Genomic DNA, 15473 nt, shown 5'->3' with positions numbered 1-15473 from the left:
TTGCCTTGTCCTTCAACACTTTATAAGCAGCTTCACACAGCAGGTGAAGAAGCCTCTCTGTTCCTTGGAGGCATTCCTCCCTCGTGGGGGCAGCGAATAACAAGTCATCAATGTATTGTAATAGCACAAAATTGTCACTAGGTGGCGCAAAAGCCTCAAGGTCGGTAGCCAAAGCCTCCTCAAAGACAGTGGGAGGATTCTTAAACCCCTGCGGCAGCCTTGTCCAGGTATATTACGATTGCCCCCACTGGAAGGCAAATATAGGCTGACTTTGGGGAGCAAGCCTCAAGCAAAACAAAGTGTCCTTTAAGTCCAGACACATGAACCACATGGCCTCAGCAGGAATCTGTCCCAACATTGTGTATGGGTTGGGTATTATGGCACAGATAGTGACAGTGGCCTTGTTTACCACATGGAGGTCCTGCACTGGCCTGTATTCACCATTTGGCTTGAGCACGGGCAGCAGAGGAGTATTCCAGGATGATTTGCATTTCACTGTAATGCTGTGTTCATAGAGCCGATTTAGATGTTTTGTTAGTCCATCAATTGCCTCTCTGGGTAGTGGGTATTGACGGACTCATACCAGGGCATCATTAGGGTTAAGCTTTACTACAACCAGGGGTCTGTTTACAGCACGTCCAGGGAGGTTGTCCTCAGCCCATACACCTGGTACCTTGAAAAGCATTCCCCACATATTGTGTAGGTCTGGATCCAGCGGCCTCCTGGTACATAGTTCCTAGAGCCGCCATTCCTCAGCCCTTGGGACAGTTAGGGTCAACACCATTGCCTTTGGCTTCCTTATCTCCAAGGTCATATTCCCTTTAGGTGTAAAGGAAATTTGCGCCTGCAGTTTCTGGAGTAAGTCTTTCCCCAATAAGGGCACTGGACAATTTGGCATATATAGAAACTCATGGTGCACTGCTTGTCCTCCAATAACACATCTCCTGGATTTGCAAAGAGGTCTCTTTTTTGGTCCCAGTATCCCCTATCATAGTAGCACAGTTCTTTGTTGGGGGGCTAATTGGGTGAGTTACCACAGAGAAATCAGCACTGGTATTGACCAAAAAATACATTAACCGGCCACCTACTTCCATGGAGACCATAGGCTCCCTGGGGCCTAAAAAGATGGAGCCTGGTCTGTCTCAGTCATTAAAATTCTTCGCCCCCACTAAGCCAATCAGATCAGGAGCTGCCTTTGAGGTGCCACGACTAGCAACCAAATGCTGCACTCAGGTGTTAGACCATTGACCATCATTTCTATCTTTTTCCTTTTCAGGGCACTCATCTTTCCAGTAGCCCATTTGCCTGTACCTTGCACATTGGTTCCTGTCCAACTGGGACTGGCTTTCCTCTCCCACTCTTGTCTGCCGTCTTCCTCAGCCTCTGCCTTGGCCACACCCTCTAGCAAATCCAGGGTTACTTTCTGATGGTGCAGCAGCTATAAATTGAGCTGTCTCTTTATTTCTATTTGTTTTTTTTTTCTTTCTTTCTCTCTGCCTATTCTTCCCAGTTTATATATATTTTGTTTGCTATTTCCAGGAGTTTACTAATATTTTTCCCTGCAAAGCCTTCCAGCTTCTGAAGCTTTCATCTTATGTCTCCCTGAGCTTGCCTGACAAAGGTCGTATTTATCATATTTTGGTTTTCAGATGCCTCTGGAAGAATTGGAGTGTAGAGCTTATATGCTTCACAAAGCCTTTCACAGGATGCACTTGTACTTTCATCAGGCTTTTGGGGCACTTCTGATATTTTACTTATATTCATTCCCTTCCTTCCTCCTGCTTTTATTCCATTTAGGAGTGCCCTTCTATATAGCTGCAGCCATTCTACATCCCTTGCCTCATTTGGGTCCCAGTTAGGGTTCTCATTTGGGTATCACTCCTCGGTGAGTTGGTGGGGGTTAGGGGTTGTCTCTGGGGCTTCCCCTTCTAACCAGCTGAGAGCTGCCTGATTAACTCTCCTATGCTCCTCTGTATTAAATAAAGATAGTAAACATTACTGATAATTCAGCCAGATCGGGTTATGTGTCATAATAATAAAATTCACCAAATTAATGAGAGCCCAAGCCTTTTCTGTATAGGAAGGGGTGTGGTTTTTTATTTAAGGTATCAGTAGTGGAGAAAGGCTGATAAACATAAAGCCTAGCCCACCTTGTATCTGCCCCTGGTAATTATAAATCATGTTGTGGTCTCTCAAAGTGGCATCTGCAAAGCCCATGGTCAGCCAGAGCAGAGGCGCCCAGCTGCCTCACCCTGTCCATCTTCCTTGTTTTTTTCTAACAGGGGCTTCTCTTCTTCTTGGGGAGGGGGGAGACTGAGCCTCACTTTCTTCTGAGCCCAACTCTCTGGATGCTCCTGACTCTGCCTCCTGCCTTATTCTGGCCAAAGATGGGTAGACTGGCACATATGGGGGTGGACATTCCCTTTCCTCAGGTGGAGCCTGAAGAACTGGTTTTGGCTGAGGCTTTGGGGATTCCTTTTCCTGGGAGATGCTAGGGGCTTCAGGTTCCTCTGCTTCATCTGGTTGGGCTGCCTGAGCCACTAATGTTTTGCAATATCCCTCTAGGAGGGCTGTGGCCACTTGGGGCGAGTTTGTGCCACATTGAGCCAAGAGTCTATATAGGGAAACTGGTCTGGTTATCCTGGTTGTCCTGCAACTCCAGTGACCACCTTAAACACATGGCCAATTAATTCCCTGTCTATTGTACCTCCAGAGGGCCACCCCACATTGAAAGCAGGCCAATCTATCTCACAGTATGTCCTTAACTTTTGAGCATCCAATTTTGTCCCATAATCACCTCTAAATCCTTTTTAAAAATTCTTTACCATGCACTCCAAAGGAGTCAGTTTTGATGCTTTTCCTCCAATTGCCTCCCTTGAGGAGCACTTTCACTTTCACTCTCGGGTCTACCAGACTGGGTCCTGTTATGGGAGTTTTGGATGCTGCTTAGCCAGGAACATGCCTTCCCCTGTCAAGCCTGCTGCAGCTGTGAAGCTGGTTCTATCTGCTGTATGCAGCATCCTAGTTCTGATTTCCCCTGCACTCACCTTGGAACACACAGCCCACCCTAAGGGATCTGTGCCTCCCTATGTCACTCCCTGCATTGGCCTCTTTCAAGACCATCTTTTTCCCACACTTTCACACACCTGCCCTGCTCCAGAGTCTTCATCGGATGAAATGAGCCTCTCTCGTGTCCCAGGTGGCTTCAGACACACCCACACACACTCAGTTGGGGTGGCAAGCCACTCTTACCACACTGCCAGCAAGCTCTACCTTGCTGCATTTGCTGCTCTATTGGCCCATTTTCTCCTTTTTCCAGTTCCTGTCTCCAGATCCAGTGAACCACTTTCACTTTGTTAGTGGAGACACAAGGTTCATCCAAATTAACAAGCCATTCTTGCTGCCTCCAGCCACTCTGGACTGGATTAGTGGTCATTCCCTGGGAGGTGATCAAGCTCCTCTTCGTCTTTATGGATGAGCCTCCCTGCCTTGGGCCCTTGCTCCTTACTGTGGTTGATGAAGTGCTGGTATCATCCTGCAGCCCCATCCCTGGTTCTGTTGTGCTGCTGGGCAGGGCACCGGGACATGGGGAGAGCCGGTTTCCATCTGGGTGAAGCTCCCCTGTGGTGTGCCTTGGATGCCAGGTCTCCCCGGGCCTTGGGGCTCTAGTCCCGCAGGCCAAGGGGACAGTAAATCTGTTGTATCCAATCCCAGATGAGCCCCCAGAAATGTAGAGGGATTTTTAAGGAATCAGAGAGACAGATGAGGTTCAGGAGGATATTTATTAATTATTTAGGTGCACCAGTCCAGTCGGATTAACATCCAAAGAACTGAGCCCCAGACAAAGAGTTAAGTTACTTTTTAAGCATTTCATGGGGTGGGGGTAGATCTATGCAGAGGGAAGCATACTACAGAAGCAAGAAACAAAGACAGTTATTTAATTAAGACATGCATTACATAATTTCTTACTTTTTGAGGAAAAATATGTTTTGTGACTTGAGTTTATCTATCTAGTGGCCTTGCAGCTGCACAGCTAGGGAAACAGGGTCTTCACAATGCCTGGGAAGGGAGGAGAGATAAGGCTCACTAGCCACAGAAAAGCAGGCAGTTAGTTTTTAAAGGACTCTAGCTCTTTCTTTTTCTCAGGGGGAGCTGGGTTTTCTCACATACAACTGAGTTTCTGCTTACAAATTCTTTAATTTATTTTAATTCCAGTTACCATTTTTTTTCTAATTGAGCTTGTTTGAATCTCCACTCTTTTCTTGGTTCATCTTGCTAATGGTCTATCAATTTTATGTATCTTTTGAAAGAGCCAGGATTTGTTTCATTTTTGTATTGTTTGGTTTTTGTTTGTTTGTTTCAATTTTATTTAGTTCTGCTCTGATCTTGGTTCTTTCCTTTCTTCTGCTGGGTTTAAGTTTGATTTTTTTCTGTTTCTCTAGTTCCTTAAAGTGTGACCTTGAATTGTGTATTTGTGCTGTTTCAGACTTTTTGATGTATTTAAAGCTATAATTTTTTCTCTTAACACAACCTTTGCTCTATCTTATGTTTTGATAGGTTTTGTCACTATTGTTTTTCAGTTTGAATAATTTTTTAATTGTTATCTTGATTTTATTTTTGACCCAATGATCATTCAGGATCAGGTTATTTAATTTCCATCTATTTGCATCGTTTTGAAGGTTTCTTTTGGAGGTGATTTCCAGTTTAATTCCACTGTGGTCTGAAAGAGTACTTAATATAATTTTAATTTTCTTAAATCTATTCAGATTTGTTTTGTGACCTATTATATGGTCTTTCTTGGAGAAAGTTCCATGAGCTGATGAATTGAATGTATATTCAGTTTTTAAGTAGTGTTCTGTAAATATCTGATGTCCATTTTTTTCTAGAATAATTTAAATCTATTATTTCTTTGATGACTTCTGTCTTGACGAGCTATCTAGTGCTGTCAGTAGAGTTTAAAGTCCCACATTATTATTATGCTGCTGTGTATCTTATTACTTAGGGATAGGAGTAATTATTTTATAAATTTGGGAGCTGCAGTGTTAGGTGCATATATATTTAGGATTGTGATATTTTTCTTTTGGATGGGGCCTTTTATCATTATATAATGCCTCACTTTGTCTTTTTTAACTGCTGTGGCTTTAAAGTTTGTTTTGTCTGATGTAAGAATAGCTACTCCTGCTCACTTTTGGTGTCTATTTGCATGGAATGTCTTTTTCCACCCCTTTACCTTACGTGAGTCCTTATGTACTGGGTGAGTCTCTTGAAGGCAGCAGATACTTGGCTGGTGAATTCTCATCCATTCTGCAATTCTGCATCTATTAAGTTGAGCATTTAGGCCATTTACTTTCAATGTGAGTATTGAGATGTGAGGTAGTATTTCATTCATCCTGCTTTTTGTTACCTGTATAATTTGTTTTTATTCTATTTTTGTTCTATAGCTCTTGTGTGATTTATGCATCAAAGAGGTTCTCTTTTGATGTGTTTCCAAGATTTGCTTCAAGATTTAGAGGTCCTTTTAGCACTCTTGTAGTGCTCACTTGGTAGTGGTGAATTCTGTCACCATTTGTTTCTCTGAAAAAGACTGTATCTTTTCATCATTTATGAAGCTTAGTTTTGCTGGATACAAAATTATTGGCTGATAATTGTTTTGTATAAGGAGGGTAAAAATAGAGTTCCAATTCCTTTTACCTTGTAGAGTTTCTACTGAGAAATCTGCTGTTAATCTGATCAGTTTTGCTTTACATGTTACCTGGTACTTTTGCTTCACAGCTTTTTTTTTTTGAGATGGGGTCTCACTCTGTCACCAGGCTGGAGTGTAGTGGTGCAATCTCAGCTCACCACAACCTCCAACTCCCTGGTTCAAGCGATTCTCCTGCCTCAGCCTCCCAAGTAGGTGGGATTACAGGCACATGTCACCATGCACAGCTAATTTAGTAGAAATAAAGAGAAATTTTAAAACCAATTTTTTCACCCTTACATAGTATGTAGAACTTGATTTTTGGGCCGGGAGTTGTGGGTCATACCTGTAATCCCAGCACTTTGGGAGGCCAAGGCTGGCAGATCACCTGAGGTCAGGAGTTCAAGATCAGCCTGGCCAACATGATGAAACCCTGTCTCTACTAAAAATACAAAAATTAGCCAGCCATGGTGGTTTGTGCCTGTAATCCCAGCTACTCAGGAGGCTGAGGCAGGAGAATCACTCGAACCTGGGAGGCGGAGGTTGCAGTGAGCCAAGATCACACTACTGTACTCTGGCCTGGGCAATGGAGCAAGACTCCATCTCAAAAAAAATAAATAAAAAATTAAAAAAGGAACTTGATTTTTGGTTTAAAGTACGAATTACTAAGCCTAACACAAATACTTTGGTAAATGGATTCTAACAATTACATGTCTCTCATCACTTAAAGGAGCCACTAACTTTACTTTTGAAATTAAAAGGTAAGATAATCTTATGATTATATGGAATATTTGTGGTTTGCATGTGCTTTATTATCCATTAAGTGGTCCACAGTTTCTGAAAGTTTCAGAAACACTAATATGAGAACACTTTTTCTGATTGAATAATTAAAGGATATCAAGTTATTTTAGTTACTAAATGAAACAGATTGGAATTACTAGTCACTTACTAATGTGGTTTTCAATGTTATTTAATGAACACATTGAAGTTTCTTTTAAACTCATGTTAACCACTTATTTCTATTGCTTTTTCACTTCTATTAGAAAAAATATTAAAATTTACATTACTACAAACTTATGTTATTCAAATCCCACACAGTGCAAATCTTAAAAGATCTGTATGCATAGGATTATGGAAAGCCTATTCTGTGTTTACACTTAGAAGATAAATAACTGCTTTTCAGTAAACCCAATGGGAAACTGTGACTCACAATCACAGCCTATTAAAATATTATCATCTAGAAAGTATTAATTTAATTTTCTAACTTTTGAAATACAGTCATTACTTCTAGTTGACATAACACTAGATGTGAGATGCTGTGGCTGTGGTAACTAGAAATGTCATGATTGACTCTGCTTTACTTTCTGCTTTTCTATTTCTCGCAAACACAGTAGCACAAAAAAGGCCAGAAATCCCACCTTGATCGCAAACACACCAGTGCCCTTCTAGGGAGAATATATGTTTGAATATATTAAGCTGAAATTCATGACAGTTTTTCTTGAAGAACAGACTTCTATATGGCAAATAATAAAGACAAATAGAAAGTATTTGTGAGTATTGAGAAAAGTATTCTAAAAATATCTTCTTACTCATTATTTCTGTCTTCACCAGAATGACCTAATAGTTGCAGCAGTGTGTCTTAAATAACCCTAACTCTATTTTGTTATTCTTCAGCTATGGTCATAAGACATTTATGCTTATTTTAGATAAATTTTTTTCCTAATTCAGAAATTTAGCATGATTTTCACAATCTCACATTTTCATTTTTTGTTTCTTTGTTTTTTAGAGACAGAGTCTCGCACTGTTGCCCAGGCTGGAGTGCAGTGGCGTGATCTCAGCTCACTGCAACCTCTGCCTCCTGGGTTCAAGTGATTCTCCTGCCTCATCCTCCCAAGTAGCTGGGATTACAGGCACCTGCCACCATGCCCAGCTAATTTTTTGTATTTTTTTTAGTAAAGACAGGGTTTCACTATCTTGGCCAGGTTGGTCTCAAACTCCTGGCTTCATGATCTGCCCACCTCGGCCTCCCAAAGTGCTGGGATTATAATATATATAATATATAATGTATTTAATACACTCCCAAAGTGCTGGGATTATATGTGTGAGCCCTTCCTCAAGCTCACATTTTCAAAAATTGTTCATTATAAAAAAGAAAGATGATTAAACCAACTTCCATTTTTTCCCTAAAGAGTAGAGTAACAAATTAAATCTATAGTCTAAAGTATAGCTAAAAAATGAAAAATAAAGATCATAGTCACTTTTTTTAGCTGCATACTTGGGAATAAAACACTTCTTGGGCTATAGGCCAAGAGCTTACAGAGATGTTAGCTTATGGAATGTTGAGAGACCTGGTACAGAAACTTTCACCCCTATTTCCAAAGGGAACATAATACTGAGTCTTTCACCCCTAATTCCAACTATGACCCCAGAACTGGAGAAGTGTAACGTGTCATTATCCACAAAGCATTTTATTATAACAGATTGAGGGTACGTGTGTAGATTTGTAACACAGTATACTGCATGATGTTGAGGTTTGAGCACTTCGTAATTCCACTGTCCAAGTAGTGTACATCATACCTGTTCAGTAGTTTTTCACTGCTTCTCGCCCTTTTTTCTTCTTTTTAGAATTCCCAGTGTTTATTGTTTTTATCTTTGTTTCCATGTGCCCCCAATGTTTAGCTCCCACATATAAATAAGAACATGTAGTATTTACTTTTCTGTTTTCTATTAATTTGCTTAGAATAATGGTCATCTTTTGCAGCCATGTTGCTGCAAAGGACATTACTTCTCTCTCTTCTATGGCTGCATAGTATTGCATGGTGTACAAGTACCTGAGTTTTTTTTTAATCCAGTCTTAGATTCATGTGTACCTAGTTTAATTCTATGTCTTTGCTATTGGGAATAGTGCTGCAATAAACACGTGAGTGCAGGAGTCTTTTGGGTAAAATAAGTTATTCTCCTTTTGGTATATACCCAGTAATGAGGTTGACAGGTCAAATGGCAATTCTATTTTCAGTTCTTTTTATTTTATTATTTTTTTTGAGACAGTTTCATTCTTGTTGCCCAGGCTGGAGTGCAACAGTGCAATCTCAGCTCACCGCAACCTCCACCTCCCAGGTTCAAGTGATTCTCCTGCCTCAGCCTCCCAAGTAGCTGGGACTACAGGCACACACCAGCAGCCCCAGCTAATTTTTTTATTTTTAGTAGAGATGGCATTTCACCACATTGGGCAGGATGGTCTCGATCTCTTGACCTCGTGATCCGCCCGCCTCAGCCTCTGAAAGTGCTGGGATTACAGGTGTGAGGCCACCATGCCCAGCCCTATTTTCAGTTCTTTAAGAGATCTCCAAACTGCTTACCACAAGGGCTGCATTAAATTGCATTTTAACCAAGAGTATATAAACATTCCCTTTGCTCCACAACTTCAACATCTGCAATTTTTTGACTTATTTTTTTTTTATTGAGATGCAGTCTCACTCTTTCACCCAGGCTGGAGTGCAGTGGCATGATCTCGGCTCACTGCAACCTCTGCCTCCCAAGTTCAAGTGATTCTCCTGCCTCAGCCTCCTGAATAGCTGGGATTACAGGTGCCCACCACCGTGCCTGCCTAATTTTTGTATTTTTAGTAGAGACAGGTTTCACTATGTTGGTCAGGCTGGTCTTGAACTCCTGACCTCGTGATCCACCCTCCTTAGCCTCCCAAAGTGCAGGGATTATAGGCATGAGCCACTGTGCCTGGCCAATTTTTTGACTTTTTAATAATAGTTGTTCTAACTGATGTGAAATGGTATCACATTGTCATTTTTATTTACATCTCTCTGATGATTAGGGATGCTGAGCAATTTTTTGCACGTTTATTGGCAGCTCTCATGTCTTTGAGAAATGTCTACTCATATCATTTGTGTATTTTCTTATTAAATTTTTATAGTATTCTAACCTTTAAAATGGTTAATTTATATTATATATAATATATACCATATAAATATATAATATATATATAACATTAATATATATTCTTTCTTGTATGGAGTTTGAAAATAGTTTATTCCATACTCTAGGTTGTCTGTGTACTCTGTCAATAGTTTCTTTTGGTGTGCAGAAGTTTTTTAGTCTAATCAGGTGTTAAGTTTTCATTTTTATTTTTGTTACATTGACTTTTAAGGTGTGAGTCACAAATTCTTTCCAGAGACCAATGACTGGAAGAGTCCTCTTTTGGTGTTCTAGGATTTTGTTGTTGTTGTTGTTGTTTTTTGAGATGGAGTCTCACTGTCTTCAGGCTGAAGTGCAGTGGCCAAATCTCAGCTCACTGTAACCTCTGCCTCCCAGGTTGAAGTAATCCTCCTGTCTCAGCCTCACTAGTAGCTGGGACTACAGGTGCGTGCCAGCACACTCAGCTATTTTTTTTGTATTTTTAGTAGAGACAGTGATTCACCATGTTGGTCAGGGTGGTCTCAATCTTTTGACCTTGTGGTCCCGTTGACTCAGCCTCCCAAAGTGGTGGGATTACAGGTGTGAGCCACTGAGCCTGGCCTCTTCTAGGATTTTTATAGCTTAAAGTTTCATAGTTAAGTTTTTAATCTATTTTGATTTGTATATTTTATATGGTGAGAGGTGCAGGTTCAGTTTTCTCTTTCTACATATGATTAATCAGTTTTCCCAGTACCATTTATTGGATAGAGAGCTTTTTCCTTGTTTACTTCTGTTGATTTTGTCAGAAAAAATTTTGGTGTAGAAGTGTAGGTTATTTCAGGTCTTTCTCTTCTTTTCCATTGGTCTACATGTGTATTTTTGTACCAACCCATGTTATATTGATTACTGTAGCTTATAGTACAGGTTGAAGCCAGGTAATATGAGGCCTCCAAGATTTTTTTTTTTTTTTTTTGGAGACAGAGTCTTGCTCTGTTGCCAAGGCTGGAGTGCAGTGGCTACAAATCTCAGCTCACTGCAACCTCTGCCTCCCGGGTTCAAGCGATTCTCCTGCCTCAGCCTCCTGAGTAGCTAGGATTACAGGCATATGCCACCATGCCTGGTTAATTTTTGTATTTTTAATAGAGACAGGATTTCATCATGTTGGTCAGGCTGGTCTCAAACTCCTGACCTCATGATCTGCCCAACTCAGCCTCCCAAAGTGCTGGGATTACAGGCATGAGCCACCACATCCGGCCCCAAGATTTTTTTTTTTGTTTGTTTAATGTTGCTTGTCTAATTGGGCTGTTCTGTTCTTCCATATGACTTTTAAAATAGTTTTCTTTTTCTAATTCCATAAAAAATCGAATTGATAGTTTGATAGAAATAGCACTTAACCTGTAGGTTGCTTTAGACAGCATGGACATTTTAATTACATTGATTCTTTAAATTCATAAGCATGGAATGCCTTTTTATTTGTGTTGTCTTTGATTTTTTTCAGCAGTGTTTTGTAGTTCTTGTTGTAGAGATATTTTACCTCCTTGATTTAATGTATTCCTAGGTATATTATTTTTTGTTTGTGGCTATTGTAAACAGAACCATGTTCTTGATTTTTTTCTCAGCTTGAATGTTATTGGTGTACAGAAGTGCTACTCATTTGTGTATGTTGATTTTGTATCATGAGACTTTGCTGAAGTCATTTTTTAGGCTTAAGAATGTTTTGGTAAAATCTTTAAAGTTTCCCAGGTAGAGAATTACATCACCAGTAAAGATAATTTGACTTCCTCTTTTCCCATTTGGATGTATTTTATTGCTTTATCTTGTTAAATTGCTGTGGCTAAGACTTTTGGAACTATGTTGAATAGGAGTGTTTAGAGAGGATACTCTTGTCTTTTTATTTTATATTTTATATATATATATATATATATATATATATATATATATATATTTTTTTTTTTTTTTTTTTTTTTTTTTTTTTTTTTTTGAGACGGAGTCTCACTCTTGTTGCCCAGGCTGGATTGCAATGGTGTGATCTCAGCTAACTTCAATCTCTATCTCCCACATTTAAGCGATTCTCCTGCCTCAGCCTCCCAAGTAGCTGAGATTACAGATGCCCACCACCACACCCAGCTAATTTTTTGTATTTTTAGTAGAGACAGGGTTTCACCATGTTGGCAGGCTGGTCTCAAACTCCTGACCTCAGGTGATCCAGCCACCTCAGCCTCCCAAAGAGCTGGGATTACAGGCATGAGCCACCATGCCTGGCCCTCTTATTTTTAATTTTTATGGAGGCTTCATCTAGATTTTGCCTGTTCTGTATGATGTTGGCTGAGGATTTGTCATAGATGGCTCTTATTATTTTGAGGCATATTTCTTCAATGCTTAGTTTCTTGAGAATATTTTTATAAATGAATATTAGATTTTCTTGAATGCCTTTTCTGTATTAATCGTGATAATCATTTTTTAAAAATTATCTTCACATGGTGAATCACACTTGTTTACTTGTATATGATGAAACATCTTTGCATTCATTTTTACATGATTGCGGCAAAATACCTTTTCGCTTTGCTTATGAACTCAGCTTCCTAATACTTCATGAATTTCTGTTTCAATTCTCACCAAGAATATTAGCCTGTAGTTTTTTCTGTTGTGTCTTCACTAGGTTTTGCTATCGAGATGATAATGGTTTCAAATAATAATTTAGAAAGGACTTCCACCTTGATTTTTGGAATACACTCAGTAGGATTAGTACCAGCTTATTTTTGTGTATGTGATAAAATGTGGCTGTGAATTCATCTTATCCAGGGCTTTCTATGGTTAGTAGCTTGTTTGATTACTAATTCAATGTTATTATATACTTCACACATTGTTACTCTGTTCAAGACTTCTGTTTCTTTCTGGTTCAATATTGGGAGGCTAGGTGTATCCAGGAGTTTATCTATTTCCTCTATTTTTTTTTTTTTAGTTTGCATGCATAGAGATGTACATAGTAGTCTCTGAGGATATTTATTATTTATGTGAAATTAGTTGTGATTTCACAACTCTAACATTTAAATAGATGCAGAATAAAAGTTTGACAAAATTCAACATTCCCTCATGACAAATCTTAAAAAAAATAATAAGTATAGGCCAAATGCATCTCAAGCCAATAAATTTCATGTACAGAAAAAAATGCACAGCTAACAACATACTAAACAGGGAAATGTAAGCTTTTATTCTAAGACCTTGAACAAGACAGGAATGCCTCCCTCCTTCCTTCCTTCCTTCCTTCCTCCCTCCCTTCCTTTCCTTCCTTCTTTTTCTTTTTCCTTCCTTCCTTCCTTCCCCTTTTTTTTTTTTTAACAGAGTCTTGGTCTGTCTCCCAGGCTGCAGTGCAATGGCACAATCTTGGCTCACTGAAACCACTGCCTCCCGGGTTCAAGCAATTCTGCCTCAGCCTCCCAAGTAGCCTGGAATACAGGTGCCTGCCACCACATCCAGCTAATTTTTGTATTTTTAGTAGAGACTGAGTTTCACTATGGTGGCCAAGCTGGTCTGGAACTCCTGACCTCAGGTGATCCACCTGCTTTGGCCTCTTAAAGTGCTGGGATTACAGGCATGAGCCACCACACCTGGCTGGATGGCCACTTTCTACAGACTTACTATACATAATACTAAATGACCAAAAAGAGAAATAAGAGAATAAAATCAAAGACATTCAGATTGGAAGAAAAGAAGTAAAATTATTTCTGCTTGCAGATGATAACCTTAAGTACAGAAAAGCCTAAGATTTTACTAAGAACTACTAGAATAAACAAATTTATTAAATTTGCAGAATACAAATCAACATACGAAAGTCAGTAGCATTTCTATTCACTAACAATTAACTCTCAAAATGAATTTTAAAAACAATCCCAGCTACAGTAACTGTAGTAACTATACTTTGAAATAAATTTAAGCAAAAAGGTGAAACACCTTATGTTATAATCTAAAGAACATTAAAGTAAAAAATTAAGTAATACACAAATGGAAAATATTACTCTTTCATGAATTGGTACTATTAATATTGTTAAATACATGTGTTACATGAAGTAATCTACAGATGTAATGTAGCCTCTATCAAAATACCAGGGACTTTGTAAACTTTAAAAAATGTATTTAAAATTTATATGGTACCACTAAAGACCCAGAATACCCAGAGCAATCAAGCAAAAAAGAAAGGCTGGAGGTAACACACAATCTTACTTTGAAATATACTAAAAAGCTATAGGAACCAAAGCAGTACACTTGAATAAAAATGAACACATAGAAACCAGAAATATATCCATGTATTTACAGCTAACTGATTTTAAATATAGGTGACAACTTCTCAGGGAAAGGACAGTACCTTTAAAGCAATGAGACCCTCATTTCACACCATAAATAAAAATCAACTCAAAATAAATTAGAAACTTACATGTAAGGCTTGAAACTCTGAAACTAATACAAAAAAATAGAGTAAAAGCCCCGTAATATTGGTCTAGGCAGTAACTTTTTTGTTTTTGAGATGGAGTCTCGCTCTGTTCCACAGGCTGGAGTGCATTGGTGCGATCTTGGCTTACTGCAACCTCCACCTCCTGGGTTCAAGCAATTTTCCTGCCTCAGCCTCCCAAGTAGCTGGGACTACAGGTTTGTGCCACCATGTCTGGCTAATTTTTGTATTTTTAGTAGAGACACGGTTTCACTATGTTGGCCAGGCTGGTCTCAAACTGGCCTCAGGTGATCCGCTCACCTTGGCCTCCCAAAGTGCTGGGATTGCAGGCATGAATCACCACACCCGGCCAGCAGTGACTTTATGATTTTACCTCAAAACCCCAGGAAAGCAAAGAAAAAATAGATGAGTCAGTTTACTTCAAATTAATAAGCTGCTGCACAGAATCTGATGAAATCAACAGATGTGACAAATAAAAAATGAGAGAAAATATGTGCAAATCATACATGTGACAAGGGGTTAATATGAAAAATATATAAAAACCCAAATGACTATACAACAAAAAACAATAACTATTTAAAATGAGCAAGGCCAGGTGTGGTGGCTCACACCTGTAATCCCAGCACTTTGGGAGGCCGAGGCAGGCCAATCACCTGGGGTCAGGAGTTCGAGACCAGCCTGGCCAGCATGGTGAAACCCCATGTCTACTAAAAATACAAAAATTAGCTTGGTGTGGTGGCGGGCACCTGTAGTCCCAGCTACTCGGGAGGCTGAGGCCTCTCTGGTATGAATTCTGTTTAGTAAGTGTTTAGTAAGTGTTGAGGACCAATTAAAGCCTTTGCCACATTCTTCACATTTGTAGAATTTCTCTACAGAATGAATTATCTTATTTTTAGTAAAGTATGGGAATCAATAAAAACCTTTGCCACATTCTTCACATTTGTAGGGTATCTCTCCAGCATGAATTATCTTATGTGTAGTAAGAGTTGAGTACCAGTTAAAAGCTTTGCCACATTCTTGACATTTGTAGAGTTTCTCTCCAGTATGAATTATCTTATGTGTAGTACGGCATGAGTGCCAGTTAAAAGCTTTCTCACATTCTTCACATTTGTAGGGTTTCCTTCCAGTATGATTTCTCTTATGTGTAGTAAGGTGTGAGGACTGGTTAAGAGCTTTCTCACATTCTTCACATTTGCAGGGTTTCTCTCTAGTATGAACTCTCTCTCTTTTTTTTTTTTGTTAGTCCCTCTCTGTCATCTGGGCTGGAGTGCAGAAGAGCAATCTCAGCTCACTGCAACCTCCACCTCCCAGGTTCAAGCGATTCTCCCACCTCAGCCTCCAGAGTAACTGAGACTACAGGTGTGCACCACTACACCTGGCTAATTTTTTATATTTTTAGTAGAGATGGGGTTTCACCATATTGGCCAGGCTGGTCTC

General features: G+C 39.5%; 1 pseudogene; it reads right to left on the bottom strand.

Moving 5' to 3' along the window:
* Nucleotides 1-15272, bottom strand: part of LOC115832862 — a 57144-nt pseudogene extending 41872 nt beyond the window's left edge.
* Nucleotides 15273-15473: the final 201 nt, after the last annotated feature.

The sequence above is a fragment of the Nomascus leucogenys genome, chromosome 3 (genome assembly GCF_006542625.1).
Source record: "Nomascus leucogenys isolate Asia chromosome 3, Asia_NLE_v1, whole genome shotgun sequence".
Taxonomy (NCBI): Eukaryota; Metazoa; Chordata; class Mammalia; order Primates; family Hylobatidae; genus Nomascus; species Nomascus leucogenys.
This window is presented reverse-complemented; position numbering and strand designations above follow the sequence as displayed.